The following is a 13,906-nucleotide window of genomic DNA, read 5'->3' as shown; positions in this document are numbered from 1 at the left end:
GGTCTACACTGCCTGCCTGGGGGTGCAGCCTCTTTCTGTGATGCCTGGGCCCAAGCTAATAAGACTCCCTCATAAGGGAAAGACTGATGTCTATGGCACTCATTGAGTGGGGTGGCAGCCCTCTTCCGGGTCTCCAGGCCATTCTTGCTTTGTTGCACATCTGGGAGTTGAGAGTAGCTTCAGGAATTGTTGAGCTCTGGGTGGATGGGAAGCCCATGCTGAGGAGGAGTCTGGAGAAGGGGCACTTTATGGGGACAGAGGCAAGCATCATTCTGGGGCAGAAGCAGATCTCTTTATTGGGGGAAGAGTGATCTTTGATAAGAACCAGTCCTTGGTGGGAGACACTGGAGATGTGAACATGTGGGAATTTGTGATGTCACCAGAAGAGATTAACAATGTCTATCATTGTTAAGGTCCACCACTGAAGGTGGACCTTCAGTCCTGATGTCCTGGGTTGGGGGGGCGTGCCAATGTATGGGGTTCACGGTGGAGTCTTCACCAAGCCCCAGCTGCCATCCTGGGGCTGTGACCCTGTCCCACTGCAGCAGTCCTGAGCATGCCCACTGGAGATGACACCTCACCAGCATCGTGTCTCAGACTCTGAGGGATTTTTGCCTTTATACCCTGGAGTGCTGCAGAGTGGACACTGGACTTCCCCTCTCTGCTCTTCATTAACATCAATGAATGAACATTTCTTCTTAAGTGAAAGGCAATCTATATGTTGTGCTTTTCTCAGAAGGAATCAAAATTATGGAATTTATGTTTTACATGGAAAAGGACTTTAGACATAATCCAGCATCCTTATTGTATTGGTTTTCTATCACTGCTGTAACAAATTATCACAAATCTATTGGCTTAACACAGCACCAACACAAATTTAATATCTTACAGCTCTGGAGGTCAGAAGTCTAAAATGGGTGTATCCACAGGGCTGTGTTCTTTCTAGAGATTCTAGGGGTGAATTGATTTCCTTGCCTTTTCTAGCACCTAGAGGCTGCCTACATTCCTTGGCTTGTGGCTCCTTCTTCCATCTCCAAAGGCAATGGCATAGCATTTTCTCTTCTGTCTGACCTCCTGCCTTCCTCTTAGAAGCACCCTTGTCATTATATCGAGCCCATCTGGTTACCAGCATAATCTACCCATCTCAACATCCTTATCTGTAAAGGTAACATATTCACAGGTTTCAGGGATCAGGACATACATAGACAGGCTCTTCAGCCTATCACATTCATTTACAGAAGATACAATGGAGATCCTAAAGAAGAGGAATGAAAAAAAACCTCACAGGGCTCGTCTGGACTGCTGCTAGTCCATGTGGTATTTCTGTGTGAATGGGGGACTAACTCTGTGCTGGGTGAATGGCTTGGTGAGTGGAGTGTGGGGAGATAACAGCTCCCACTCCCTCCCTCAGCTAGATACCCGTGTGTAGTGAACAGCCTGCACACCATACACAGTGGCCCTGGGGCTGGTGAGTTTCTATAGTGGAAACAGAATGCTGGTCTTACAATATCCTACTCCAATTCCTCTCTACTCTTCACCCTTTCATAGCTGTCACTCTCTGAGTCCAGGGCTGATCTCAAAAAAACTGGCTTAGGGAATTTAGTACTGTACGATGTACTGTATTCCTACAGTGGTCAGTCCATACTGCCTTTCAACCCTGCCTCTGAGTGAGACAGGCTGGAACCTGGGACGTGGGACCCTTTGCTGCAGTGCTTGTACCTGGACAAACATCTCCTCGAGCAACGAAATACAAAGAAACTATAAGGGACTAAAAATAACTGCATGCATGTGCAGTCAGGGCAAATTATGAACAACAAGATACAAAAACGCAACTGCCACTTCTGAGGAGCCAGGAGCAAAAGCAGGGTACTGTGCATGCACATAGCCCCCTGCACACAGCACCACCAAGGGGGTGGGCACACCTCCTAAGCCACGCCTCTGGCCCAACCCCTAGACCCACCCCTACCCTCACCCCATATAAGGAACTAGCTCGCCCCCTACTCAGGGAGCAAGCAAGGAAACCTGGTACTTGTTCTCGCTCCCTCGTGCTACAGCACAAGTCCCAATAAAGCCTTGCCGGAATTCCCTGTCTGTCCTTTTATAAATTTCTATTGATTAAGCAGGCCAAGAACCCTGGTCGGTAACATGAGTACTGTCCATTCAGCTTATATATGCCAGACTCAATAATATTTCAATAATTCTCTTCCTGTTCCATCTCACAGTGTCCATAAACATGTACAGCCAAGTCAGTGCTCCTATCTTTTATATGTGGACTGCTTGCATCTTGCTTTATAGCACTAAGAGTTTTAACCTCATCTAAAAGGGCAAGCCATTTTGGTTCTGAGTTTTTTAAATCCTCTGCAGCGATGTTACCTTTCTATACCATTATTACAAAGGGGCTTTAATCAGCCTTGACTGAAATGAGAATTCCCCTAAACCAGCACCGTCCAGTAGAACTTTCTGCAATGATGGGAATATTCTAATTTGTGCTGTCCAATATGGTAGCGACTAGACATATGTAGTTACTGAGTCCCTGAAATGTGGCTAGTGTGACTGAGGAATTGCGTTCTACATTTTATTTAATTTTAATTGATTTAAATTTAAATAGCCACATGTCGCTTGTGGCTACTGTATTGGACAGCACTGATCTAGACTCTTTCCTTGAGTTAAAGGGATAAAAGTGTCGGGTGTAGGAAAAGATATTATTAATCATAAAAGTTTATAATTAGGACAACAAAGGAAGTTGAGGTCCCCACTTGAATAAAAAGAGAAGAAAACCTGGGAAGGTTTAAAGATTGTCTTTCATCAAGCCAGGGACCTAATTTTCTCTTGTTTCTACCAGAGGGCAAATAAGCTGTTTTCAAATAGTTTAATATATTCTGGGGCAAATGTTTAGAAGTGTCTGTTTATGTTTTTATTCCTTCTTTTGTGTTCAATGTTTTTCTTAGAACTTATTTTCTCCTTTTTCTTTTTCTCTTTCTTCTGAATAGAGGTGAGTTTATCCATACTTGCTATTTAGTTAAAAGAAAAAAAGTAAGCCCAGAACATCTTTTACTTTTTTTTCAGAACATCTTTTGATTCTGTTCCTGTGCATCAAGAGAAAGGCTTCAGTAGTATTCTTTCTCTTGGGATGCTGAGTTCAGTGGACTAAAGGCACTTCAGGAGCACCAGCTTATAGTGGCATTTTATGTATTGTCAGTTCAAAATTGTACCCAGGATGGTATAGGGGCCTTATGCTTGAAGAAAGAGAAAATACAGCATTGGGAGAATGTTTGGGATTAGGATTTGGGTCTAGGGTGTTCATCAATAATAAGCCTGTAGGGCTTCCCCGGTGGCACAGTGGTTAAGAATCCGCCTGCCATTGCAGGGGACATGGGTTCAAGCCCTGGTCCGGGAAGATCCCACATGCCACGGAGCAACTAAGCTTGTGCACCACAACTACTGAGCCTGCGCTCTGGAGCCCGTGAGCCACAACTACTAAGCCCATGTGCTTCAACTACTGAAGCCCGCACCCCTAGAGCCCATCCTCCGCAACAAGAGAAGACACTGCAATGAGAAGCCTGCGCACCAAAGTGAAGAGTAGCCCCTGCTCGCCGCAAGTGGAGGAAGCCCGCGCACAGCAACGAAGACCAAACGCAGCCAAAAATAAATAAATAAAAATTTAAAAAATTATTAAAAAAAATAATAAGCCTGTATTTTCTCTGACAGAAAGTTAAATGTGGCTTTTGCTGAGAGGTAAATAGTGTGTGCTGTGGCCTGACTTGAAAGGATGCGGGAGGTCAATGTCTGGAGGAGGTCCTAGGACTGAGGAAGGGGACCCAGGATGAGTCAACCAAAGAGAGACCTTGTAGGAGATAGAAAAACACTAGAAGCAGCCACTCTCCTAGTTTTTGCAGGAGGGAGTATAGAATTATACACACTTGGTGTCAAGGGCAGAATGACCTTCAGTCAGTGGCACCCAGTAGGAGCTGAACTAGGGTCAAGCTGTAGGAAGCAACAGAAGAGTGAAAGAAAGAAAAGAGAATGGCAATAAAGAACAAAAAAGGAGGAATGATGACGGTGAATATTAGTGTGGAAGATGCCTAGTGCCATTTCAGCTCTATCCACTATGAAAAACACAGGGGCACTTAAAGGAGGGTGATAGAAAGGTAGCAGTTCCTAGAGGCATCAGTACGAGACATGATGGGATACTGAGAGTGGGTTGCTTTCTCTGACATTTGTAGTACAGAGGAGATAAGCAGCTGCCTACAGGAGATTACTGTGGTGGGAATCCCCACTGTAAATGTGTCCTGCACACCCAATACAAAAAAGGCTTTGTAAGTTACAGATGAGTAAAAGGATATGATGTGCCTACGAGAAAATACTAAGAATGAGAGCAATGCAAACTGGAATGCGTTTTGAATTTTTCAGGAAATCCTTCACTCTTTTATCCACTTACCCACAGTACAGCACCTCCTTTGAGATCCAATAATCTAGAGCGATCTTCTCACTTTGCAGAGGAGCTTACCAAGGTTAAGGTAGGAGGATGGCTTTTCTAAAAGCCATATGGCGAGTCAGATTCAGAAGTGGGGTCTAAATCCAGGTCTCATATCTTATTCAGTGTTTTTTTTTCCTATCTTAACCCACCAATTGGGAATTGAAGGAACAGCTTTATTCGTGAGTTGCTAGGAAATTTAGTAGAGTTTTCAAATGCTCCATTCTTTTTATTGAGATCCTTGAAGAAAATGGTTGAAAAACTAAACTAGAAAACTAAAGAGTATTAGTTCGGTTTAAATGATCTCATAAGATATTTACTGGTCCTATTCACATTTCCCCCATCTATATGAAACCCTAATGTCCAAAACCTTACAAATATGTGAAGTAACACTACCTTCAAAATTTAATGGATATATATGCATTTTATCCAAATAATATATGCTCACAATTAAAAGATGAAATAGTTTTAAAGAAAATAGCTTTAACAATGAAGAGTTTTAAAGAAAAGCAAGTCTCTTGCCTCACCATTCTACCCCCAGTCCTACTCCACACAGGCAATCACTTTGAAATTTTCCAATTATTTATGTTTTTATGGAGGTAGCCTCCATTTCTCTAAAAGTCTTACATTGTTATTCCTTACTTTGTCAATTTTAGACATTATCTATAGACCTCCTTTTTAAAAATTTTTTATTATTTATTTATTTTTTAAACATCTTTATTGGAATATAATACTTTACAATGGTGTATTAGCTTCTGCTTTATAACAAAGTGAATCAGTTATACACATACATATGTTCCCATATCTCTTCCCTCTTGCGTCTCCCTCCCTCGCACCCTCCCTATCCCACCCCTCTAGGTGGTCACAAAGCACTGAGCTGATCTCCCCGTACTGTGCGGCTGTTTCCCATTAGCTATCTCTTTCACATTTGGTAGAGTATATATGTCCATGCCACTCTCTCACTTTGTCCCAGCTTACCCTTCCCCCTCCCCATATCCTCAAGTCCATTCTCTAGTAGGTCTCTGTCTTTATTCCCGACTTGCCCCTAGGTTCTTCATGACCATGTTTTTTTTTTTAGATTCCATATATATGTGTTAGCAAACGGTATTTGTTTTTCTCTTACTTCACTCTGTATGACAGACTCTAGGACGATCCACCTCACTACAAATAACTCAATTTCATTTCTTTTTATGGCTCAGTAATATTCCATTGTATATATGTGCCACATCTTCTTTAACCATTCATCTGTCAATGGACACTTAGGTTGCTTCCATGTCCTGGCTATTGTAAATAGAGCAGCAATGAACATTGTGGTACATGACTCTTTTTGAATTATGGTTTTCTCAGGGTATATGCCCAGGAGTGGGACTGCTGGGTCAAATGGTAGTCCTAATTTTAGATCTTTAAGGAACCTCCATACTATTCTCCATAGTGGCTATATCAATTTACATTCCCACCAACAGTGCAAAAGGGTTCCCTTTTCTCCACACCCTCTCCAGCATTGATTATTTGTAGGTTTTTTGATGATGGACATTCTGGCCCGTGTGAGATGACATCTCATTGTAGTTTTGACTTGCATTGCTCTAATGATTAATGATGTTGAGCATTCTTTCATGTGTTTGTTGGCAATCTGTACATCTTCTTTGGAGAAATGTCTATTTAGGTCTTCTGCCTATTTTTGGATTGGGTTGTTTGTTTTTTGCATATTGAGCTGCATTAGCTGCTTGTAAATTTGGGAGATTAATCCTTTGTCCATTGCTTCATTTGCAAATATTTTCTCCCATTCTGAGGGTTGTCTTTTGGTCTTGTTTATGGTTTCTTCCGCTGTGCAAAAGCTTTAAAGTTTCATTAGGTCCCATTTGTTTATTTAATTTTTATTTTTTTAATTTTTTCTTTTTTTGAAGTATGTGGGCCCCTCACTGCTGTGGCCTCTCCCGTTTCGGAGCACAGACTTCGGACGCGCAGGCTCAGTGGCCATGGCTCACGGGCCCAGCTGCTCCGTAGTATGTGGGATCTTCCCGGACCGGGACACGAACCTGTGTCCCCTGCATTGGCAGGCGGACTCTCAACCACTGCGCCACCAGGGAAGCCCCCATTTGTTTATTTTTGTTTTTATTTCCATTTCTCTAGGAGGTGGGTCAAAAAGGACCTTGCTGTGATTTATGTTATAGAGTGTTCTGCCTATGTTTTCCTCTAAGAGTTTTATAGTGTCTGGCCTTACATTTAGGTCTTTAATCCATTTTGAGCTTAAACCAGGTGTTAGGGAGTGTTCTAATTTCATTCTTTTACACCTAGCTGTCCAGTTTTCCCAGCACCACTTACTGAAGAAGCTGTCTTTTCTCCATTGGATATTCTTGCCTCCTTTATCAAAGATAAGGTGACCATATATGCGTGGGTTTATCTCTGGGCTTTCTATCCTGTTCCATTGATCTATATTTCTGTTTTTGTGCCAGTACCATACTGTCTTGATTACTGTAGCTTTGTAGTATAGTCTGGAGTCTGGGAGCCTGATTCCTCTAGCTCTGTTTTTCTTTCTCAAGATTGCTTTGGCTATTCAGGGTCTTCTGTGTTTCCATACAAATTGTGAAATGTTTTGTTCTAGTTCTGTGAAAAATGTCAGTGGTAATTTGATAGGGATTGCATTGAATCTGTAGCTTGCTTTGGGTAGTAGAGTCATTTTCACAATGTTGATTCTTCCAATCCAAGAACATGGTATATCTCTCCATCTATTTGTATCATCTTTAATTTCTTTCATCAGTGTCTTATAACTATCTGTATACAGGTCTTTAGTCTCCTTAGGTAGGTTTATTCCTAGGTATTTTATTCTTTTTGTCACAATGGTAAATGGGAGTGTTTTCTTAATTTCACTTTCAGAATTTTCAACATTAGTGTATAGGAATGCAACAGATTTCTGTGCATTAATTTTGTATCCTGCTACTTTACCAAATTCATTGATTAGATCTAGCAGTTTTCTGGTAGCATCTTTAGGATCCTCTATATATAGTATCATGTCTTCTGCAAACAGTGACAGCTTTACTTCTTCTTTTCCAATATGGATTCCTTTTATTTCTTTTTCTTCTCTGATTGCTGTGGCTAAAACTTCCAACACCATGTTGAATAATAGTGGTGAGTGTGGGCAACCTTGTCTTGTTCCTGATCTTAGTGGAAATGGTTTCAGTTATTCACCATTGAGGATGATGTTGGCTGTGGATTTGTCATATATGGCCTTTATTATGTTGAGGAAAGTTCCCTCTATGCCTACTTTCTGGAGGGTTTTTATCATAAGTGGGTTTTGAATTTTGTCGAAAGCTTTCTCTGCATCTATTGAGATGATCATATGGTTTTTCTCCTTCAATTTGTTTATATGGTTTATCACATTGATTGATTTGTGTATATTGAAGAATCCTTGCATTCCTGGGATAAAACCCACTTGATCATGGTGTATGATTCTTTTAATGTGCTGTTGGATTCTGTTTGCTAGTATTTTGTTGAGGATTTTTGCATCTATGTCATCAGTGGTATTGCCCGGTAATTTTCTTTCTTTGTGACATCTTTGTCTGGTTTTGGTATCAAGGTGATGGTTGCCTCATAGAATGAGCTTGGAAGTGTTCCTTCCTCTGCTATATTTTGGAAGAGTTTGAGAAGGATAGGTGCTAGCTCTTCTGTAAATATTTGCTAGCATTTGCCTGCGAAGCCATCTGATCCTGGGCTTTTGTTTGTGAGAAGATTTTTAATCACAGTTTCAATTTCAGTGCTTGTGATTGGTCTGTTCATATTTCCTTTCTCTTCCTGATTCAGTCTTGGAAGGTTGTGCTTTTCTAAGAATTTGTCCATTTCTTCCAGATTGTCCATTTTATTGGCATAGTGTTGCTTGTAGTAATCTCTCATGATTTTTTTTATTTCTGCAGTGTCAGTTGTTACTTCTCCGTTTTCATTTCTAATTCTGTTCATTTGAGTCTTCCCCCATTTTTTCTTGATGAGTCTGGCAAATGGTTTATCAGTTTTGTTTATCTTCTCAAAGAACCAGCTTTTAGTTTTATTGATCTTTGGTACTGTTTCCTTCATTTCTTTTTTCATTTATTTCTGATCTGACCTTTATGATTTCTTTCCTTCTGGTAACATTGGGCTTTCTTTGTTCTTCTTTCTCTAATTGCTTTAGGTGTAAGGTTAGGTTGTTTATTTGAGATGTTTCTTGTTTCTTAAGGTAGGATTGTATTGCTATAAACTTCCCTCTTAGAACTGCTTTTGCTGCATCCCATAGGTTTTGGGTCATCATGTTTTCATTGTCATTTGTTTCTAGGTATTTTTTTGATTTCTTCAGTGATCTCTTGGTTATTAAGTAGTGTATTGTTTAGCCTCCATGTTTTTGTATTTTTTACAGACTTTTTCCTGTAATTGATATCTAGTCTCATAGCATTGTTGTCAGAAAAGGTACTTGATATGATTTCACTTTTCTTAAATTTACCAAGGCTTGATTTGTGACCCAAGACATGATGTATCCTGGAGAATGTTCCATAAGCACTTGAGAAGAAAGTTTATTTTGTTGTTTTTGGATGGAATATCGTATAAATATCAATTAAGTCCATCTTGTTTAATGTATCATTTAAAACTTGTGTTTCCTTATTTATTTTCATTTTGGATGATCCATCCATTGGTGAAAGTGGGGTGTTAAATTCCCCTACTATGACTGTGTTACTGTCGATTTCCCCTTTTATGGCTGTTAGTATTTGCCTTATGTATTGAGGTGTTCCTATGTTGGGTGCATAAATATTTACAATTGTTATATCTTCTTCTTGGATTGATCCCTTGATCATTATGTAGTGTCCTTCTTTGTCTGTTGTAATAGTCTTTATTTTAAAGTCTATTTTGTCTGATATGAGAATTGCTACTCCAACTCTTTTTTGATTTCCATTTTCATGGGATATCTTTTTCCATCCCCTCACTTTCAGTCTGTATGTGTCCCTAGGTCTGAAGTGGGTCTCTTGTAGACAGCATATTTACAGGTTTTGTTTTGTATCCATTCAGCCAGTCTATAACTTTTGGTTGGAGTATTTAATCCATTTACATTTAAGAGAGTTATCAATATGTATGTTCCTATTACTATTTTCTTAATTGTTTAGGGTTTGTTATTGTAGGTCTTTTCCTTGTCTTGTGTTTACTGCCTAGAGAAGTTCCTTTAGCATTTTTGTATAGCTGGTGGGTGGTCCTGAATTCTCTTAGCTTTTGCTTGTCTGTAAAGGTTTTAATTTCTCCATAGAATCTGAATGAGATCCTTGCTGGATAGAGGAATCTTGGTTGTAGGTTTTTCCTTTTCATCACTTTAAATGTCCTGCCACTCCCTTCTGGCTTGCAGAGTTTCTGCCGAAAGATCAGCTGTCAACCTTATTGGGATTTCCTTGTATGTTATTTGTTGTTTTTCCTTTGCTGCTTTTAATACTTGTTCTTTGTATTTAATTTTGATAGTTTGATTAATATGTGTCTTGGCATGTTTCTCCTTGGATTTATCCTGTATGGGACTCTCTGTGCTTCCTGGACTTGATTAACTATTTACTTTCCCATATTAGTGAAGTTTTCATCTATAATCCCTTCAAGTATTTTCTCAGTACCTTTCTTTTTCTCTTCTCCTTCTGGGACCCCTAAAATCGAATGTTGGTGTGTTTAATGCTGTCCCAGAGGTATAGACATCCTTTAATGATAGAAGTATAGTCAGCGCATATTCACCACTTCCCCCAAGTGAAGGTACATCACCATGTTAGTTAGTCTATTGACTACTCTGTAACGTATACTTTAGAAATTCTAGTCATCATAAACACTCTTATACCTAGTTATCTCTTTACTCCTCACTTTACATTTTACTGGATGAAAACATTAATATCCCTACACTTTCTTTTACTTCTCTCCTCCCCTTTTCACTTCCCTCTCTCTTCTGCATTTTTAGGTTACTAAATTTTAATAGTACTTCTAATCTATTAACATAATAAAAGTTATGAGCTTTGTCTACAGATTGATTCCAAAAGCTGAAACTCAGGAGCGTTTATATGATTATGATTTTGTGAATATTGTTCACTGCAGAGCCAAATTATATGCTATGATTATATTTCCCTTCTAGCTTTTTTTTTTTTTGAATTTCTAATTGCCTTTTTTCTTATATTGTCTGTCTTTGCAGCAGTAATGATACTGCCAAACCAAAGGTATCTTTTTATCATTACCACCCCACGCCGATCTATTGATACCTCTTTTTTTGGAGCCAACTATCCTTTTTTTCTCATCTGGGTTGATTACACTCTAGGTTGGCTGAGGAGATGTCATTTTGCGCCTTCCTACTCTTGTTACTTTCCTTGGCTGGAGTCCCAGTTTTTTGATTGCATACCTTTTGTTTTTTTGGTTTACATCTTAAAGTTGTTGGAGCATGTCTTAAGGTAATTTGATACGAGGGAGATAAATGCTTCCTGGACTTGATTAACTATTTACTTTCCCATATTAGTGAAGTTTTCATCTATAATGAAAACTAGGTCTCTACATGTCTGAAAAAAAGTCATTATTGTTTTCTCATACTGAATTGATAGATTGACTATCAAATTCTAAATTGGAAATAATTTTTGCTTTATTACTTTGGAGGGTTTAAGTTTTAAAATACATGTTGATTTGCCAAGTTTGATGTCAATTTGCTTCTCATTATTGAGCGAACTGTTTTTTCCTTTCAGGAAATTTTAGGATAGTCTCTTGACACTTGGTGTTCTAAAATTTCAAGAATGTGGGACTGGATGTGGGTATTTTTCTATTCGTTTATTTTATTGCACAATTAGTGCACCATTTTAGTCTGGAAAGTTGTTTACCTAATTCTGGGAATTTCTTACATTATTTCTTCAATAATTACCCACTCTGCATTTTCTCTTTCTAGAATTCACATTGGCTGGATATGGGAACTTCTGGGTTGATGTTTTTATGACTTTGCTTTCTGTCTCCTTGTGTTTAGATTCTATTTTCAGAGACAGTTTCTTTATTTTATATTCAAATTTTTTGTTAATATTTTTAAATTTGGCAATTATGTATTTTTATTTCTAAGTGCTTTTTTTTGGGTTCTCTGATTGCTCCTTTTCCATAACACCCCTGTTGGAGGAGGTCATCCAGAGGATGTGACCACCATTTGATCCAGTAGCTGGCCCAGGGAAATTGGAAGCTTCTTACCCCTCACTTGTCCTTGGAATGTAAATACCTTCAGCCCTCCTTCCCCTACTAGGAGTCATTTTCAAGGATGCCACCTGGAGAGAGCAATGTGTTGCTGAGAGCATTTGGACTACATATGCAAATGAACCCTGTTAAGGCCTCTATATAAACTTTCAAGATTCTGGTGGGCAGGTGTGGAGATCTACTCATCTTGTGGACACCAAAGACAAGCCTCTATGTAAATTCTCTTGCTTATTAAATCTGCCACCTACCAACTTGGAGTGGTCTGCCTCTTTCTTCAGTCTCTCCTTGCCCTCTGCATTCAGAGGTCAGATTTGGATTTCACCTGGGGAACTCTGGGGGTTGGGAACCAATGCCCCCATTCTCATTCTATGAGATTATAATGTCTGAGAATATTTGAGTTTCCTTTTTAAGTTCTCTTCTGTTCCCTAAATAATCTGTGCTGCCTCCAGTGTTGCTTTTCTCCTTCAGTATCTCAATCTTTATTTTCATGCTGCATTCTTTTCCAAGTACATAATAATACTTTTTATGCATCATAGTTAAAATTAAGACCATAGAAAAAGTTGTGTGTGTGTGTGTGTGTGTATGTGTTCACTGGTGGACTTTCTTTTTTCAGGTGAGTGAGTGGGGAGCCAGTCATTAGCCTGGGGATCCTTAAGTAGGATGCTAAAGGGCTTCCAGACCTTTGGGACCCCAGGGCCATGACTAGCTCCCTTTGTTCTATTTTGGTCAGTTTCTTTTAGAAAAGTGTCCATTGTTTATGTATTGATTTTTGGCCAAATACTTATCTGCCTAGTATTCTGGTCAAACCATATGGAAGGGATAGTTAGGGGTGATGCTGTTAACAGTTTTCAGGCTTTAGTTCTGTGGTTCTCAGAGTCTTGAAGTCAGATTAGCGTTTTTCTAGACTCTCCTGGGTAGACTCTCCTATGCTCTGTAGCTCCCTTCTCCTTCCTCATATATTCCAGGTTTCCTTTGCCCAGATTCAGAACCTCTCATTTGCTTTTTCCTTTTCCAGAAATGTTTAGAAATATTTCACTTGCTAATAGCTTCCCTCCTGTTCTCTTCGTTTTTGTGAATTTATGTCATTTTTGTTCTTTTAACATCTTTTTAATGTGGCCTTGGGAGAGAGAGAGTAAACATTTTTGCACAGTTTGCAATTTTGAACCATAAAATCCTCTGCATTTCTTTTCCCCCTCCCATTTGATAGTTTAATGATTCAACTTTGCATTACCTTTTTCTTTAGTATAGGTAATACATGTATATATTACAAAATTTAAGAGGTGCAAAAGGGTATATAGCAAATTTAAGCGTCTCTCTCATCCCTCTTCCTTAGGTATCCAGTTTCTTGTATGTCCTTCCAAAAGTAATCTACACAAACATGTATACTTTTAAACTTAAAAAATGCAAGCAGAAGCATAAAAACACACTGTTTCACACTTTTCTTTTTGCACTTACCATTATCTTAGAGATCATTCCATATTGGTACAGCAAAGAGCTTTTTAAAATTTATTTTTAATCCTCGTTTGTGCTAGAAACCATCCAGATTCCAGCTAGCCTGGCCTGGGATTCATATCAAGGGCCTGCAAGTGATATCAAGGCAAACATTTGACAATATATTTCTTGCCTGAAATGTGAACTCCTTATCTCCAGTGAGCTACTGAAAACACATTTTTAAAGAGAAAGTACTGATTATGTCCAAAACAAGAGGTTATTAACTGGAAATCTCCCTAGAATACTTTCATCTCACCTTGGCAAGAAAGATAGGCTCCTTTGTGCTTTGTTACCTTTATATCACACAATCCTTGATCAGTTAGGTATCCTGAGTTGTGCAGGTAAGTGACAGAAGGAAGGGAAAAAAATGTGTCTTCGGCTGCCAACATTTACTTTAAATCTTTATAACTGTATATAAATGGTATAAAAAACATAAATTCCAGATATAAGCTGTTGTTAGGAAGGCATCAACAAAGAACCTCCTCTGTGCTAACCAGAACAACTGAAAGAAAAATTACTGTTGAGTACCTATCATATCAGTTTCAGAATCAATTATGTTGATACTGTCAAACTGGAACAAAGAAATAAACTGGCAATATGTAAAGTAAAAAAAAATTTTTTTTAATTTCTGCAAAGTGTGTCACTAATGAATACACTGTAATTTGTTTAACATTCCCTTATTGATCAACTTTTAGCTTCCCCTCCAATCTTTTGCTTTTATGAACAAAGCTACAATAAACTTCCTTTTAT

The sequence above is a fragment of the Phocoena phocoena genome, chromosome 1 (genome assembly GCF_963924675.1).
Source record: "Phocoena phocoena chromosome 1, mPhoPho1.1, whole genome shotgun sequence".
Lineage (NCBI taxonomy): Eukaryota > Metazoa > Chordata > Mammalia > Artiodactyla > Phocoenidae > Phocoena > Phocoena phocoena.
The sequence above is the reverse complement of the archived record's forward strand: the minus strand, read 5'-3'. Positions refer to the sequence as shown.